Source organism: Protopterus annectens, chromosome 10.part0 (genome assembly GCF_019279795.1).
Source record: "Protopterus annectens isolate FY-2018-M chromosome 10.part0, PAN1.0, whole genome shotgun sequence".
Lineage (NCBI taxonomy): Eukaryota > Metazoa > Chordata > Ceratodontiformes > Protopteridae > Protopterus > Protopterus annectens.
This window is the reverse complement of record NC_056744.1, coordinates 604,122,230-604,140,690: the sequence shown is the minus strand read 5'-3', so window position 1 is coordinate 604,140,690 and position 18,461 is coordinate 604,122,230.

Genomic DNA, 18,461 nt, shown 5'->3' with positions numbered 1-18,461 from the left:
GCTTCACCTCAGTAAATCTAAATCCCTTAGAGCCACATGCTCGAGGGACTTGAACCTCAGCACAGAAATAAATAGAACTTGCTGGAGGGACAGGTTTATAACCCAGAGGCTCCCTTCACTCTGGAATAGAATTCTAGTTCATGTGAGGCTGAGCACCTCACTGAATCTCTTCAAGAAGAATCTCGATAAGTGGATGGGGAATCGTAGGTTTGTCCCAGGGATTACTCCCATGTCACTATTAGACAGAGGCACAGTAAACTAAACCTTAAAAAGGGCACAGTATACTCAAATCAAGGGGTGGCGTAAGCCATACAGAATCGGCTAGGCTTATAATTGCCCCAGGGCAGATAGCCTAGTATGAACCTATGAACCTATGAACCTATAATAATTTTTTCATGGCTATAAGCTACAACATGTATGCAGTACAGTGGATTCAGTTTTAGTGATTGCAGATGTTGCGTGGTTTTGGTTAATCTTTCCCTGTCCATTTCTCTCACTCTTATTGAAGTCTTTCTTGCGATTTGTGTTATGCTTTGTCTATTCAATAGCTTTTGTATACTGATGTGGTACTTCATCTGTATTGTCTATCAGTGACCTTACCATGGTGTTTCCGAATCTGGCATGTGATGATAGTGGAGGACAAATAGCTCTCATCTTACAATCTTAGAATGAAATGTCTTCCTTTAAGGATTTATTTTATTATTATTTATTTATTTTACATTTGTTGACTGGGATTGTCCAACTGAGCTGAGGAGCCCTTTTTCAGCGGAGGCCCGGAGAGAAAAGGTCCAACATATTATACAATTTTCATTATAAATTAGCATTAAACAACAATGTTATGCAGTGTCAATAATCAGGAGTATAGCAAAACTATTTCAAGATGTATAAAAAGAAATATGTCATTAAGATGACTATAGTTTTGGGGGTAAGTGGTTACAAAAGCCCTGTTTTATCATAATGTAGTTGCATGAAGGCAAGACAATTACAACAGAATGTTTCTCTAAGGTGATTTGCTTAATATATTTTAGAAGACAGAAGAAAGAGTAGTCAAGGAAGATTAGACAGAGCTAGTGAGAAGAGTGAGTTAAGGGCAGAAAGTAGATTAAGGTATGAGAAGAAGGGGATGTTTAAGGAGGGAGAGTGCAGTGGCAGGACCAATGACTTTTAAAGTTATCTTTGGTTGCTGTCTTAAATTGTTTAGGATGTTTAAGGATCCGGATTTCTAGTGGGAGCCTATTCCAGGAAATAGTGGGGGTGATAGCTATACGTGTTGCATCCAAATGTAGACTTGGGTTTGTAGCTTTGTAGTAGGTTTTAGAGACTATTATATATAATAAAACTTTAACAAAGAATCTAGTGGGACTCAAATTAATAATAAGCATTTTACCACTATGCACTATATTTTTAAAACATTTAGTAGCAGAGTGAAGATAAATTAACACCCCTTCTAACTCTTGTGAAATCTATTGTAGAGCACAATGTATTCTCTTCGAATTATAGCACAAAGATAGACTGCCAGCTTCAGCATATTTCTAAATTGTGTATTACAAGTATTTAGACCTTAGCAGACTGCATTTTGTAAACAAATAAAAAAAAATTGTCTGTTTTTTTTATATAGATCACTACAGTATATGTATATAATATATTGTGTCTATATTAAATCAGCGAGCACTTAAAATAGTGCAGGCTGATTTATCGACCCTTTAAAAGCAAATGCTTGAAATCCCGAAGACGCAGAACAGTGATTTTTTCCCAGGGAAAAAAAATCGCTGGGCTGTTTTTGGGACTTTTCCATTTCCTCCACTATGGTGCAATTTCTGAGTTGGTACATTTAAGTAGAGGGCAAAGCCCCCTCCACTTTAGTGTTTTGAAGTTTTTTTTTGTTTTGTTTTTTTGTGGAACAGCGTTTTTTTTTTCCCTGGGAAAAAAAATCACTGTTCCATGTCTTCGGGATTTCAAGCTTTCGCTTTTAAAGGGTCAATAAATCAACGTTTTCTATTTTAAGGGTTTGCTGATTTAATATAGACCAAATATATAATATATATATATATATATGTATGTATATATATATATATATATATATATATATATATATATATATATATATATATATATATATATATATATACTTTCCTATTTCTAACCATTTTGTATCTTATATCTGTTTTTTCATCCTTGCCTAACATTCTTTTTCAGATGGTCAGAGAAAAAAAAGGATAAGCAGTTACCATAAATAAATTAATAAGGATCTGCAGTTACCATAAATAAATTAATGAGGAACACTTTTTCATAAGAAGACTATCAGGACTATAGAACAAACTTTCATTCATGTCTTCAAAACAGTTCTTTTATTTCCATGCTGAAATACAGTCTAGATTTACTGGTGATGATTACTTATAAAATATAGGCCTAACTTATTTATCTATTTTATGTTTAGAAATCAGAACGAGTTATGCTTGATTGCTTGCTTGCTGTCAGTAACTAATGCCATTTACATATACTAACCCAAAAACTATGCAGGTATGGACATTTGGTGAACTTCAGATATCACTTCCATTGTTATGTACTTTGTATACGAGACTAAAGTTGCAAAAGAAAACTAAACACACTATATTTCTCATCCTGAAGCTTAGAAATAGATGATTTCTTGACCAGAGTTAAGCATTCTCTAAGGTGTCAGGTCATTGTAAAGGACTGATAGTCTTTTTTGCATGGATTGTCATTAGACTTTGGTGAAGACTGAACAGGGAGCAGTAATATTAAAACCAGATGTGGCAGTTATGTTCAGTTGCATTTTACCTGACAGAAGTTCTCTGCGGGTAATTATGTACAACTGATGTACATGATTGGCAGTTGTCTTTTAATGATGTTCATCATATGCTGTTTCATAGCACTGATGCATCCCATGATTAATTGGCTTGATTCTAGTTTAATGATATTCGTTGCCTGCGATTTCATGACATGGATGCACTTTGCAATTAAGTGGCTTGCTTGGAAAACAGTATAATGTAGCTAATGGCTAAGTTGGTAAGCATTTAACAAACTTATGTTCCCTTTTACTCTGTTTTTTTTAAATTTTTTGTGTTATAATGTGTAATTATGTTGATACGCTAGGACTTAGACAATTTTACAGGCTATATATGTTGTCCTTGCTAAGACGGTGTCCAGATAGGAAATGATTGAATGCTACAGTCATGTTAAACTATTGATAGTTTGTGTGCTTTAGAAACTGGTGAATTTCATCAGGTGGGAGAGAGAGTCATTTAAGCATTCATGCCAAAGAGGCAAAACGGTGTTTCATAGATGTGGTACCTAATCCTAAAACTCTTTTACCCTTACCCTAAAACCCTATGACTAACCCTAAAATGTTAACCAAAACCTCAGAAATTGACTCCAAAATATAATAAAGTAAACCTGCAATGTGCATGCTTCTCTTTCCACTTCAGAAGTGACACACTATTCACTTTGTTGACATAAATCATGGTTACGTTACTTCCGTATAGCCTCCAGCTGCATGCTGGAAGTAATGATCATCCAAGTTATTATTGGATAAAAAAAGAATTTCATCACTATCAGGGTATGTGAACTCCTTGCTGGCCATTTGGCATAAGCTTGGGTATATATTTATTTATTTACAAATTTCAGTCTTCAAGGAACAATCTATTCTTAATTTAGGCTGTACCAAACCAAATAAACTTTAACATTGGAATATCCAAAGATACAGAAGATCTTGTCCTTTAAGCTGTTTACTAAAATATAAGAGAAAATATCAACATATCTATTATAGAAATAGATCCAAGATTAATCTTCCCCAGTAATTTGTTTTTAAAAGATATCTACATATGACTATTCATGCATGATAAAATGGTGTTTTATACATTTAATAACATGAAATTCAGATAAGTAAATGCTGTACTGCCAATGTACATTTATGTTCCCTCCAGTACAACTCTTTTGAGTGTGTACCTTTAACTCCTAGTGGTTGTTGCCTGAGCCTTTAAAAATAAAGTTATCACCTTACAATTTTAACAAATACTCATTGACAGAGGTCAGATATCAATATAATTGTGCTTGCCATCATGCATGCTTCAAGATAAAATATTCTGATACCTTGTATGTAGCATGGTTTTGGAATTATTAATGTAAATATGAACAAGCAACATTTGACGCCTAGAGGAGCAGTAGGTGGTAACTGCAGATGCACCTGGAGGCGTCACTCGGATGTAATGAGACAACACACCTACAAGCTGGCATAAATTCACCTAACTTTGTTGTACTACTATAATGTAACAACTTAAGCAGCAAAGAGCCAGATTCTTTTTTTCAGTAAAGCTTATTTGTTCACAATTGATGCCAAAATATCACATTAGCATGTGAGTCCTAAAATGTTTGGAACACAGACAAAGAGGTACATGCATTTTGTAAATGCATCCAGAATTACAAATGCATGAGAAACTAAAATGGAATTCACTGCAAAAAACTTACAAAGTTGCATTTTGCATACACACACGAAAACATACATTCTGCAGTAACAAGCCCCCTTACATCCCTCATTGCAATGGTTTCAACTCACTCATCTTATTTACCCCTATTCTGATATCATGAAGCATTTGAGAAATGCTTAAAATAAAGACCTCCTACCTCTGTAACTGAATGACCACTGAATTAAAATTAACTTGTTAAAAAGGAGAATGTAAAATACCTAACTTAGAGAAATCCATTTTTAAAAATATTCATGCAGTGAAGTTATTTAAGTGAGACATAATTTAGAGATTACAGAAATATATTTATCTATCTCTGTGTGCTTATTAGTGCATGGCATGCATGCCCTTCCAATAAGCAGTGTACATAATTTTAATATAATCACTGGATGTAGAAAATTATCTTTCCCCAAGACACAACAATCTCTGAGATGATTATATTAAAGGTGTAGGGTGAAGCAAAATATATGTGGATTGTGTGTGCAGAGTCTTACCACCACCTTCACCTTACTTAAGGCAGAGGTGATAAGTTTCACAGCCTCCACGCTAAAGGATAACACTGCCCAGGATGCAGAATCCTTTACAATTGCACTCTATGAGCACCTACAAGGATGCCTGGATCATGCCAAACCTAGCAAAACCAAGACTCACTCCCCTAAGAGAAGGAAACCAGTCTGGTGGATACCTGCCATAAACAGGTTATACAACAAAGGAGGAAACTAGTTCAGAAAAAAAGCAAATCCCAAGAAGGAAAGACATCCCTGATCAGTATCAGTAAGAAACTAAGGTCCCTCATAAAATCATCCAAGGCTAACTTCGAAAGAAAAATAGCCAAGAATTTGAAAGATAACCACAAAACCTTCATTAGCCATGTCAAGAATCTAAGTGGCAACTCACAGATATGCTCTGAGCTAGTGCAAAATAGCACAAAATATACTGAACCTACTGATATTGCCAACATTCTGGCAGATAGATTCAGTGCAAACTTCACCTCCCTCTCACCTTCAAAAGGGCCCACAACAATACCGGAAAAGTGTAGTGTCCCAGAAATCACAGAAGCACAGGTGAAAACAGCCCTTTCAAAAGCCAGAAACACAGCATCAGTGGGTACAGATGGTGTCCCAGGCTGCGTCTTGCACAGACTACAGAACAAACTAACCCCCCACCTAAAAACTCAAAAATACACAAACCAACGAAGAAACTAACAAAAAGCGAACTTTCAAAAGCAGTTCACTCAAGAGAAATGTAAATAACTTTATAATGTTTTTTATTGTTGTTAGCACACACTTTCGGAGAGCTCTGTGTCCCTCCTTCCTCAGACACAAAAACAATGCAATACCTAACTAAAATTATTTTATATATACCTCAACTCAATTAACTAATTAATTAATTATACTAAACAAGATCAAATACAAAAAACGCAAGACCAGAAGCAACTACAATTTCATAATGACAGACAACTAAAATTGCAATGCTAAGAATTACAATGCCCTTCAAACAGTATATAATTGGTGTAGTTTTACAAACAGAAAAAAAAACGTATTTAATTTGTAAGCAAATATAAACATATACACATAACTATAATGAATATAATAAATATATATATATATTCTATGTATGTGCAAATATTTAAATATTGAAAACAAAATCAGAGATATACATTATACATAAATATGTGTATACACAACATAAAAAACCTTCATTTAAAAATCCATTTTAAGACATATTTAAAAATTAATAAAACCTAATAAACTAATGTCACCTTCTTAAGGCAAGACTTTTTAGAATGCAACTTATAGACACATGGTCATTCAAACCGGGATAAATATATGCGGCAGTACAAATTTGCCAAAACAATTCTTCTATTTCTAATTGATTCTGCCAAGGACCACCCCTAATGTCGGAATTAACCATCTTAAGGACAGTAAATTTAAAATGGTGGTCCGAAAATTTGTTAATGTGCCTTGCCAAAGCATTATTAAGATCACTTCTATTAATAGCATATATATGTTCATAAATGCACTGCTTCACTTTCCTTTCGGTCTTACCGATATAAAAAGCAGCGCATTTTTGGCAGGTAGCAACATAAACAACACTTCTAGATTCACAATTAAGTTTACCTATAACATTATACAATCTTACCTTGAAAAGGGCCCACAACAATACCGGAAAAGTGTAGTGTCCCGGAAATCACAGAAGCACAGGTGAAAACAGCCCTTTCAAAAGCCAGAAACACAGCATCAGTGGGTACAGATGGTGTCCCAGGCTGCGTCTTGCACAGACTACAGAACAAACTAACCCCCCACCTAAACACGCTGTTCAACCTCAGCATCTCCATAGGCTATGTGCCCATAAAATGGCGCACAACAATGGTTATTCTGCTCCACAAAGGAGGGGCCACAACTGACCCTGGTAACTATCGCCCCATAAGCCTGACTAGCCTGGTCTGCAAGGCTATGGAGCGCATCATCATGGAACTCATTAACAAAGACATTAGAAACCTCCAAACACTTGACCCAACCCAGTTCGGCTTTGTTAAGGGCAGATCATGCCTACTAAACCTGAGTGACTTCTTCGCGACAGTCGCCAAGGCCATAGATGAGGGAAAGGTGGTACACACAGCCAACCTTGATCTCGCCAAGGAATTCAACACCATTCCTCACTCGGGTATTATAGAAAAACTCACCAGCCTGAACATAAACCCTTATATCACAAGATGGGTTGCCAACTGGCTTATAGACAGAACTCACATGGTAAGAATTGCGGGCTCCAGGTCCGACTCTAAACCAGTCACAAGTGGTGTCCCACAAGACTCGGTCCTGGGACCCCTACTGTTCAGCATATACTTCTCAGATGTACAGGCAAACACAGGAGGACTATGGCTAACCATGTTTGCCAATGACTGCAAACTGGGAGCCATAATTGACTCTCCGGTAGACATGGACATCCTTCAAAAAGGCCTTACTGAGACAGGCACCTGGTGTCAAAGTCATGGCCTCAAGCTAAATGCCAAAAAATGCATAGTTATCCCATTTGGGAAAAACAAAACACCCACAAATTACCACATAGGCAGCAGCCCCCTCAATACAGAAGAGGTAATAACAGATCTGGGGACCCAGGTAAATAGTAATCTCTCCTTTGACAATCATATTGCCAAAGTAGTTAAGAAATCCTTCTATGTGGCCCATCTAATTACTAAAGGGTTTGCATCTAGAAATAAAGAGGTTATAGTGCCCCTCTATTCGTCACTCATCAGACCCATCATAGAACACAATGCCCCATTTGGGATGTACCTCACGCGACACTTCCAACAGCTGGAAAGACCACAAAAGCACCTCACCAGGAGGATTACTGGCCTCAAACATATGTCCTATGCAGCCCGACTGAAAAAACTCCGGCTGTACTCAGTGGCATATCGCTTACTCAGAGGTGATCTCTGCCTGACTTACAAAGCCATGTCCAACTCAGAATTGATGGACATGCTCCACCTAAAGAAATCCAAGTCACCGCGAGCCATGCGCTCTAGTGAGCTAAACCTCACCACAACAATAAATAGAACATGCTGGAGGGATAGATTCCTGTCACAGAGACTCCCCATGCTTTGGAACAAAATTCCTAACTACATTAGGCAGAGCCCCTCACTAACACTCTTCAAGAGAAACCTTGACGAGTGGATGGGTAACAGAAAATACACCCCTGGGATCACTTCATTGGCTCTGCTTGACAGAGGCTCAGTTAATTAATCAATGGGACGGTGAAAGCCGACACACTCTGGCTAGGCTTACAAATGCCCATGGGCAGATAGCCTAGTACCTATCTATGAAACTATGAACCACCATCACCTCCAAAAAAGTAGCATTTACAGATTATGGGCAATACTTTTTCAGGCTTTTTTCTCTCTGTAAATTATGAACATTGCAATAGTGCCTTAGGCCCTTTACTGTTTATTCTACATGGCAGACAAAAAGTAAAAATTGAAGGGAACCAAAAGTGCACTGCCTCTTCCTGGCTCTGTTCCCCCAATGTGATTGGGAAAATATCGTGTGCAAGTGCTGAGCAAGCAAATAATATCAGCAAATACATGATCGCATAAAAACTATTTATTTATTTTGCACTACCACAAGCTTCAAAAAAGAAAAAGGGGTAAACATTAGCAAGGGATTCATAAATAATCCATAATTGAAACTATTTAATCACATTGATGCATTAAAATAATTAAATCATGTGCAACATTTTCTAAATTTCTACATTCATTTTAAACATGACTCCTCTAGACTTGTACAAATTGAAACGTTATAATCTAATAATGTTTAATAAAAATAAACTGGAAAAGGGCAGCCAATAAAGTAAGAAAGACTATATACATATGTAGAATCAGGCCTGATAGGACATACGTTCTAGTAACAACTAACAGCACATTGCTAATAACACCACTGGCATTGAAATCATAAATCACATATATAACTTTGTAGGCTGAAATAATGCAGACCAAGCTTTAAATGAGGACAAATATAAATAAACTGAACAGAGTAATTTTTTACCATTTTTGCTTAAATACAGTGGTTTATCTATATAATATATTAGTAAAGTTATTTTATTACCTTCAGCAAAACTGATTAATTACCTGCCATAGTTATTAAAACCTGGATTTCAACATATTTTCCCATTGTTTTCTAAGTAATTACTTTTAAAGTTTTATGACTCCAGAAATTTATGAAGCTGTTTCTCCAGTGTTCTGTTGCCCCAAATACTGTTATTAAATTTATATATGGCAGTGTCTGTTCTTTATTTTCACCAAGCGACTTCAGGATTTTCATTTTAATATTTCATTCAGTATATTATAAATATTAATTAAAATCTCCAGACTGATAGCTCAAAGAATGTCTTGTACAGTTTCCTTTAACATTTATTTTTCCTGCACTTCGGTTTGCATTTCATAGAACTTTATTCTTAAATTCCAGCATGCTTGATTATCGCATGCTACAAATTTGTCATTATATTATTTTTGTTTTTTTACTGATCTGGCTTCATTATGCAGCTGATTGTTAAATATTACAACATTCTAGCAATAGGTTCAAAGACCTTTGTCCTCTGAAGGTTCTGGTGACCACTCTGTCTACATGTGAATTCAAACGTGACACTGTGTATTCCAGCAAAGGGTTCATATACTTTTTTTTCATTTTTCTTTTTATCTTTCTTTGTGGTAATTTGTGGAATCAGTTTCTGTGTTACTATTAGTTAAATATATCTTATGATTATTTTTGCATGGCATGCTTAATTATTTGTTTAAAATTGTGATGCAACTTCCATCATTTTACCTTCAAAGCATGCCCCCTTTCACTTCTTTGGAAAATGGGAGTCCCTGACTTTAGCAGTGACCATTTAGATGACAATGCACAACTTACAAAAAAGTACATAATTACTTAAGCCACTGCAAAGGAACAATCTTCCTTTCTTAGAAGATACAATGACCTCAGAGTTGATTATAATAAGTAGTGAGTGGAGGCAATACAGCCTTTTCCCTTCCACAGAAATAAACATTTCAGATTCTGTTTTCATTTCACATTCTATTGTGAGCAATGTGATTTGTCTTAAACAGCACTGTAGCCATTCAGCCTATATCCATACACATAAGTCATTTCTTGGAGACTCAACATTCTGAACGCTTAAGCCAGTACTGTGGCCTAGAGGGATAAAGCATAATTACATCCCAGGCACCCAGGGTATGATGGTTTGATTAGTCTCTGGGACATCTGGAACAACTGGGATGCTTGTAGGAAGGGATGAGTATTTCCATTACTGGAAGGAGACTGCTTATCTAAGGTGCTCCCTGAGGGGAAGCACATTCCACAGAGAGGAGCAGCCCCTCAGACATAAGAAGATGAGTGTAGGTGTGCAGATGGGAAACGTGGAGTAGATCATAAAGGGAAAAACCTTGGCTAAAGCAGTGATGGCAAGACCCCCTCCCCCAATACACACAAACACACACACACACACACACACACACACACACACACACACACACACACACACACACACACACACACCACACACACACACTCCCTTACAGTTTGCACTGGCATATTTTCATATTTTTAGCATTTAAAATCATTCCTAAGGAAGTTCATCTCTGGTGTTAATTTTAGAACTTCACTATATTCACTTTATGTTCCTAAACTGATGCAACCAGTTTCATTTTAAATATTTTCCCTACCATAGTAGCATTGAATATACTGGTATGTGCACAATGTAAACAGGCTTTTAGTATCCTATAAAACATTTTACTGGGCATAAAGGCATCATTCACACTATGTACCAAAGGCAGCACCACAGGCAGTTTTGGCACAAGAAAGAAAGACATGAGAATCATAAACAGAATAATACTCCCCTCTCAGTGTGCCACAAGCACATGGGAATATGCCTGGAGTCTTTGGATAGAATTCCCCATAACTGTACTTGTGGTGCAACTGGAAACAAGAGGGTGCTCTATGGGTGGGAGGGGGCTCCATTCAAAGGATGTTGGGATTTGCGTTCTGCACCAGTACAACTGCAGACAAAATGAGCAAATGGCTGGTAGATAAGAAAGGTTAATTTATTTATTTATTTACTTACTTACTTACTTAGTTACTTTTGTTTATTACATTAGAAGACTGATCCAAATAGGCCAAATTCAGGCCAGCAACGTGGTTACAAACAAAAATATAATGAGTGCCAATAAATAACAAAATATACAGTAGTAAAATAGTCCACAAACATGTGGCACAGTGACAGCTAAATAGGTGACCAAAGCATGAACAGAGCAAGCTGTACCTGCACATCTTGACCAATGCACTGAAAACACTCAGCAAGGGCTGTTTCAATGCTCAGTGATAATGTAGGGGTACTTGAGCATGTAGCTGTCGACTTCCCAGGTACATAGTAAGAGAGGTTTCTTGTCCACTAGGTACTGAGATATTGGGATACTAAGCATCAAGTTTTACCCTTTAATGGAGCACATTTAGGGAAAGGTATAAACTAGGACAAGTGTACTGCTGTAGGTAGCAGGACAAGCACATGAGACATAATAGTGGGCCTCAAGTAAGGAAGGTTGTGTGACACTGGCATACACATGCACAGAACAGATATGCATATGTCTTACAAAATAATGATACTCAGTTGTTACAGGCTATTCCATGCAGCCTACTGCTGGACAACAATCATCTGTGTAGGCAAAGCAGCAGTGTACTGAAACAAGTTGCCCAGAAGCACTTATGAAGTGGTTTAGGATCCATGTGGTTTAGGATCCATGTCAGGTTCTCCATATGTACCTAGTTTTCCAGATCTAATATCTGCCAGACAGCAGGTGCAGGGTGGACTAGTGAGGGACTGAAGCTGCTGCACAGGACATATATGGTCCGCAGCACCAGAATATGAGGCAGGCAGTTTATCATGTGATCTATGTGCAGAACCTAATAATATGTGCAGCCTCTATCACTACTGAGGATGTGGCATACAATGGCACTGTGGTGGACAGGGTCTGCTGACACACATGAAGAGACACATGCATGTGGGCATGCTCTCACATACACACACACACATTCACACATGGATTTTACATTTACACACACACACAAACACACACACACACCCTTTACATACACACTCACACATTCCTACACAACACACACTTTGTTGGCACTTACACTTACTTCCAGAGCTCTATGAGGGTAGAATGTTCACACTGACACTGTTTTTCTCCTGCTAAACCATTCTGAGATGGGCAGTTCATGAAACATTTACATCAAGTTAGCTTCATTATCCATATAATAGCCTGTATTTGTATCTCCTTTTGCCATGTAAGGAATTATGGAACCCTAATTTCATAAATAAATTATCAGAAATTGTGGATGACCCAAAAAGTTAACACTGTGTAACTCATATGTGAACCACAAGATGTAAATTGTTAATTTATGTACATTTTTTTATTTCAAAGTGAAGCCTCAACTTCTTCCTTTTTTGGGAATGCTAATTCTGAAAGAAACTTTGTATTGGTTAAAGAAAAAAGAGAACTAAAACACCAAGCTACCGCACAAAGCGCAGTGATATCTGTAGAGTGGTCTGTGGATATATATCAGAATGCAACATAAATGGAACCACAAGAATTAAACTTAGGATATGAAAATATAACTACAAGAAATGGGACTGCTTTGAGGCAGGAAGCCAAAAGTCATAAAAAGATGCTTCAAAGAGAGAGCTAAATCAAGAGGAAGTAAACAACTTTATTCGTATGTAAATGCTGAAAAACATGCTTTGCTCCATTTGTTGTCTATAAGAACATATATAAACTAAACAGCTGAGAATAAAATCAGAACATTAGAAAAAAAACTAGTTTGTAGTCAGTGACTTGTGAGTGCCTAAGCAAGACTGTCTTTAGGTAAAATACTAAACAATGGCTTGAAAATGTGACTATTTGTAGTGAGCATCGAGTAGTTCTTTTAGGTAAGAAATGCCTGGACAAAGACAAGCTATAGTTACATGTTTTTTTTTATTATTGCACTCTAGTTGTTCAATACTGTTATCCGTTTCTTGTGCAGTCTAATATCTCCTTCTATATTTAAATGTTTACTGCATCATTTATTTAAAAAAAGTATTATTATTTATTAACTTCTAAAAGGTTTGAGGCTGGGTATCTTTTACTATTTATTCGTTGATATGAGGGCATTTATTATTAATGAGTGAAACTTTTGTGACTTTCACCTCTAATTTGCTAGGCTAGCAGATGTGCACCATCATTTGTGTAAATGGGGAGGTCCCCAGCCTAATAACCTGAGGTTATTGCAGATGACTACCACGGAGCAGGGCAAAAAGATATGGTGATATTGAATATTGCCTGCTTTTTCTTCAAATTAATGTATGTGTGCGCACGCACATATGTGTGTGGATTTAAGACTTTATTTAAAGTTCAGCCACTGTGAGCAAGTCAGAACTGGAAGGTACTGAAACTCAGAGGGAGTGCTTAGGAAGGGGCTGGGGAGCCAAATATTCTGCTTAGTAGGGTGTTCAGTCTGGGGATTATTTATGCATGTGGGGGAGTGAAAATAAATGATCATGTCATATAAACAATTCAAAGAAGCATAACAGCAAACAAAAGTGTGAAATTTTTAAACATTTAAAAAACACACACATTGTATAATAGGTGTAATGCATAACAGTTGTGAGTTACAGAAGAAACTTACTACTGGGAATGTGTGTACTCTTTCAGATTCCCTTTAAAAGTAACCCCACTTCACAGCGAATAAATTCATGCACAGCCCATACCTGGGTTATGTAGTTTAGCTACATTACATTTTTGTAGTCTGTGGTTTATACCTGTTTCTTGTGAAATTATAACCCCATGCTGTCCTGGCCTGCATATCATTTTGTTGTATTGCTGTAGCTGTTGCACTCAGGGCCAGCGTCAGCAAATGTGAGGTGTTGTATGCAATGTATGTACATAAGCATGAGTTAGCAATACTGGGGCTTTGCTTGTTTATTAATGGCATTATCTTTCCTTTATAAATCAATAATGTATGACATTTGTTTTGGTCTGAGTCTGGTGTGTCCAGGAGGAGGAGTTGTATGTGCATGTGTGCTACATATTTTAGTGCAGTTATCAGTGTTTGTGATTCTGATTGTTGAGCAGTGGCTTTTTGTATGATTGGTAGCCTTTACTTCCTGTGATGCATCAAAAGTCTCTCCTGAGGGCTATGGTGATTATCCCACCCGTCTGTAAATTCAAAAGTGCACATGCTTTTTTCCATCTGTTTATTTTGGTGCAAATTTGGACCCCTTTGTATGAGATAATACCAGTTTTGGGATCCTTCAGCTTTGTTGTCAGTGAACGACCTTTAGTTGTCTAATGCCATTTAAAGACCACCAGGTTTGTGCACTGTTTATTGCACCCACTGTTTCTAGCATTGTTAAGACATCATGTTGCTTATTTTCTTTATTGTTATGGAAATCTTGTTTTGCAATTGTTTTTGTTATACTTAATTCCACAACTGATCTCCTTTGGAAATGCAGTTAACCTTATACTGTATTAATGTTATATGTCACCATTACTTACTTTGCATCCCTTTTTCTCTTTTTATTGGTGTTATTGTTGTTGTTTAGTCATTTGATCACGTCCGCCTCTGTATGACCTCAAGGTAGTGTTATTGGTTTATCAAGCAGCACACTTGCCTTAGGGGCTGGGAGAACAGAAGGTTATGAATTGTATTCCTGCAAAATAACTTGGATTAATTTTCCAGTACTGATCCCGTAGTGCAGCATAAGGGGTTGCAGCACTCATGAGTGTGCCATGCTTTGGATGACCCATTAAAATGAGATTCCATCTGCCTGAGTTGGTGGGAACTCGTGGATATATAGGAATTCATAGCACTTATCTAATAAATGCCTAATAAATAGTAGAAAAATTTTCCTGAGGCCTTGGCCAAATTTCCCTTAGTATGAAAGCCACTTTTGGTCTCCCCTGAAAATAAGACACTGTCCTACTGGGATTAACTCAGTCAAAAATGATAAAATAAAATGTAAATAAAGATCTTTAGCACTCTATGCATGTCTCCAACAACTGTTCTTTAACATCAGGATTTATGCTGCGAGCCTCAGTGACGCAGTAGTACTCATCTATAGTACAACTGTATGATCCTGCTGTATGGTTACCATCTGTCTGAATTTGACTGTTTTTATTTAGTCTTTGATTTAGTTTTATTAGTCTCTGTATTAACCTTTAATCATAGTTACATGTTCTGGGTATTTTGTTACATGCTTCCATGATTGCTGAATGTACTTATATTTGTCTTCTCTCTCTTTCTATATATTTACCAGCCTGCACAACTGAATTTCCTCTCCTACCCTTGCTAAAGAGGCCCTGTGGATATCAAACTAAGGAACACAATCCTGAATAGGATTTAACGTCCTCCCCACTAAGACCGTCTACCCTCTGTAGACCTTTTGAAAGAATGTCCTACTCTTGTACTGTTTAATTTTACTCTCCAGATTATTTGACTTCCCTCCCAGGATAACCAGCAGCCTACCCCCCCTCCTCCTATAATACTCAATTCACTTCTCTCTTTCCCTCCTTCTCCAGCTCTATCCCTGAGGTAACTCTCCCCCCTTCCCAAACTTTTTCACTTGAGGAACACTCTGTTTGCTGTGTCTCTCAATTCCTAGTCTTGCCACCAGGTGGCGCCCCGCTTACTGTGGGACACACTATTTTTTTCCCTTATTCCCTCAGTAGACCTCTGCTTCCTGCTATCCCCTACACCTAAACCCCTCTTTTTTTTCCACTACTATCACCTGTGTCACCTTACCTAGCTATCATCTACTTTTTTACTCTCCCCTATCCACCACACATCCCCCCCTGCATATTAACGCTATTGCATACCCTTACCCTACACCAAATATAGTGTTTTCTCTTCTTCTCTGATTGTTTTCTGCCACTGATTTCCCCTCACTGGCTCTTCCCGCTCCGTTCGCTCCGCTCACTCCGCTCCCCTCCCTACCCCCAATTCCCACCCACCCCCAGGGTCCCTACCTTTATACTTACTCTGCCACACCTCCATTTGTCTCACTTCCTGCCCCACCCTAACTGAATAACTCATTACTCCATTCCTACCACCTGACCCATTCGCCTGATCTCTAACTGACTGCCACACCCCACTCTCCACCTTCCTAAACTACCTAGTACTACACTTGCTATCAGCTCTCTCTCTAAACATGCCTTTAAGCCTCAAACTTTTGCATTCCCTACTGCTCCTTATCATCCTTCTTTTATACTACACATTTACTTCATATGAATATCTTACCCTCAGCCAATCTCCTAATGTAGCCAAACACACTACCTCTGTACCTCCTCTATCTGAACAAACACATATTAATATCCTATCATCCTGCCCCTACCTTCCCCCTCTCTACCACAAATTACACCATATCAGATTTCTAACCACAAGACGGCTTTATCTTATACCATACAAAAACTCAAAGATATTTCATATTCCACAAACACTTCTACTGTTACATGGGGACATCCACCCCAACCCTGGCCCCAATAATCCTCCCACCCACACCCCTGCAAATCACATTGCCAACAACCTTACCTCTCCTTTCTCTAATGACTCCCTCTCTATAGCTCACCTAAATATTCGTAGCATCAATAATAAAATCACACAACTCCATGCTTTAATTGACTTCTATGCCTTTGATATTCTTTGCCTCACTGAAACTTGGCTTAAACCAACTACCAAAGACAACGAAATCACTCCCCCAGGCTATAGCACCTTAAGACAAGATCGCCTTAACAAAAAGGGTGGGGGAGTGGCCTTTCTATATAAATCCCAACTGCAGGTAGCCTTAATTGACTCCCTACCCCCCTCCTCAGGCAATGCTGAAATACTCTGTACCAAACTTCAAGTGAATAAAAACAAAGCCATTTATATAATATGCGCCTACATCCCACCAGGCAATAACTTAAATACACTAGAAAATATTCTTAGCTGGGTCTCCTGTAGCTTTCCTCAAGAAGCCATAATCTTAGGAGACTTTAATATAGATTGGTACTCCTGTACCTCTCCAAAACCCACCTATCACCTTAACCTTTTTAACTTTCAACAAACCATAACATCCCCTACTAGAATACACAAATCTACCAATAAACAAGCCATCCTGGATTGGATACTGGTCAACAACAATCCCCTCTTATAAAACTGGAATACTCCTGACAATATCAGTGATCACCTCCTCACCTACATTACTAAACAAAAAATCAACAATCCCAAACAGGCTTCTTATCATACTGTATACAACAAAACAAATTTTAACCTGTCAGCTTTCCGTTATGAACTCAAAGAATATAACTGGGCAGCTCTAAAACACCTCCCAATTGATGAAGCAGTTACCCACTTCAACAATACTTTCCTACAAATTCTCCAGCATCATGCACCATCCCGACTAATTAGAATAGGCTCAAAAGCAGCCCCTGGCTTTCAAAAATACCAAACAAACTATGCTAGCTAGAAACAAATCATGGACAAAATGGAGATCCACGAAAACCCATCTGACCATCAAACTTTCAAAAACCTGAGAAATACAACTAAGAAACTCACCTATCTGGATAAAAAGAATTACTACCTGAAGTACCAACAAAACCAAAATCAAAACCCCAAACACTTCTGGTCAGGAATCAATAAACTGCTCCATCCAGGGAACACCAAAACTCCTACACCTACTAGCCTAGCCCAAACCCAACCCAATATAATAGCCAATACCTTCAACAACTTCTTCTCTGAAACAGTCTCCTCTCTTGCAAACACCATGACCCCCCCTTCCCTTCAAATAACCTCTCCTCAAAACAGCACCCCCACACTAAAATTTAATACAGTCTCCACAACCTATATACATAAGTTACTCTCTAAACTTAAACCTTGCACCCCTTCAGCTGACAAACTTCCAGCTGAATATCTACAACTAGCAGCAGCTGAACTAGCTTACCCAATCTCAATATTAATTAACAGAACTATAACTGAATCTACCATCCCATCCTGCTGGAAAATATCCCATATCATTCCCCTCCATAAAGGAGGTAACTCCAACGAACTTTCTAATTACCGACCAATAGCCCTTCTATCCCCACTATCTAAAATTATGGAACGTTGCATTCACCATCAGCTCCTGCATCATCTCTTGCAAAATAACCTACTCGTAGACTCACAACATGGTTTTAGGCCCCACCACAGTACTTCCACTGCCCTCCTCTCCTTCACAGATGTAATCAACAAAAATCGCAATAACAACCTCTACTCCTCTGCATTATTCCTTGACCTCTCAAAAAGCTTTCGACATGGTGAACCATCAACTTCTCCTAGATACTTTAAAATCCCTCTCACTTGATCCATCTGTACTACAATGGTTTGACTCCTACTTGAAAGATAGAAAACAAGCAGTCCTCTGGGACAGCCATCTATC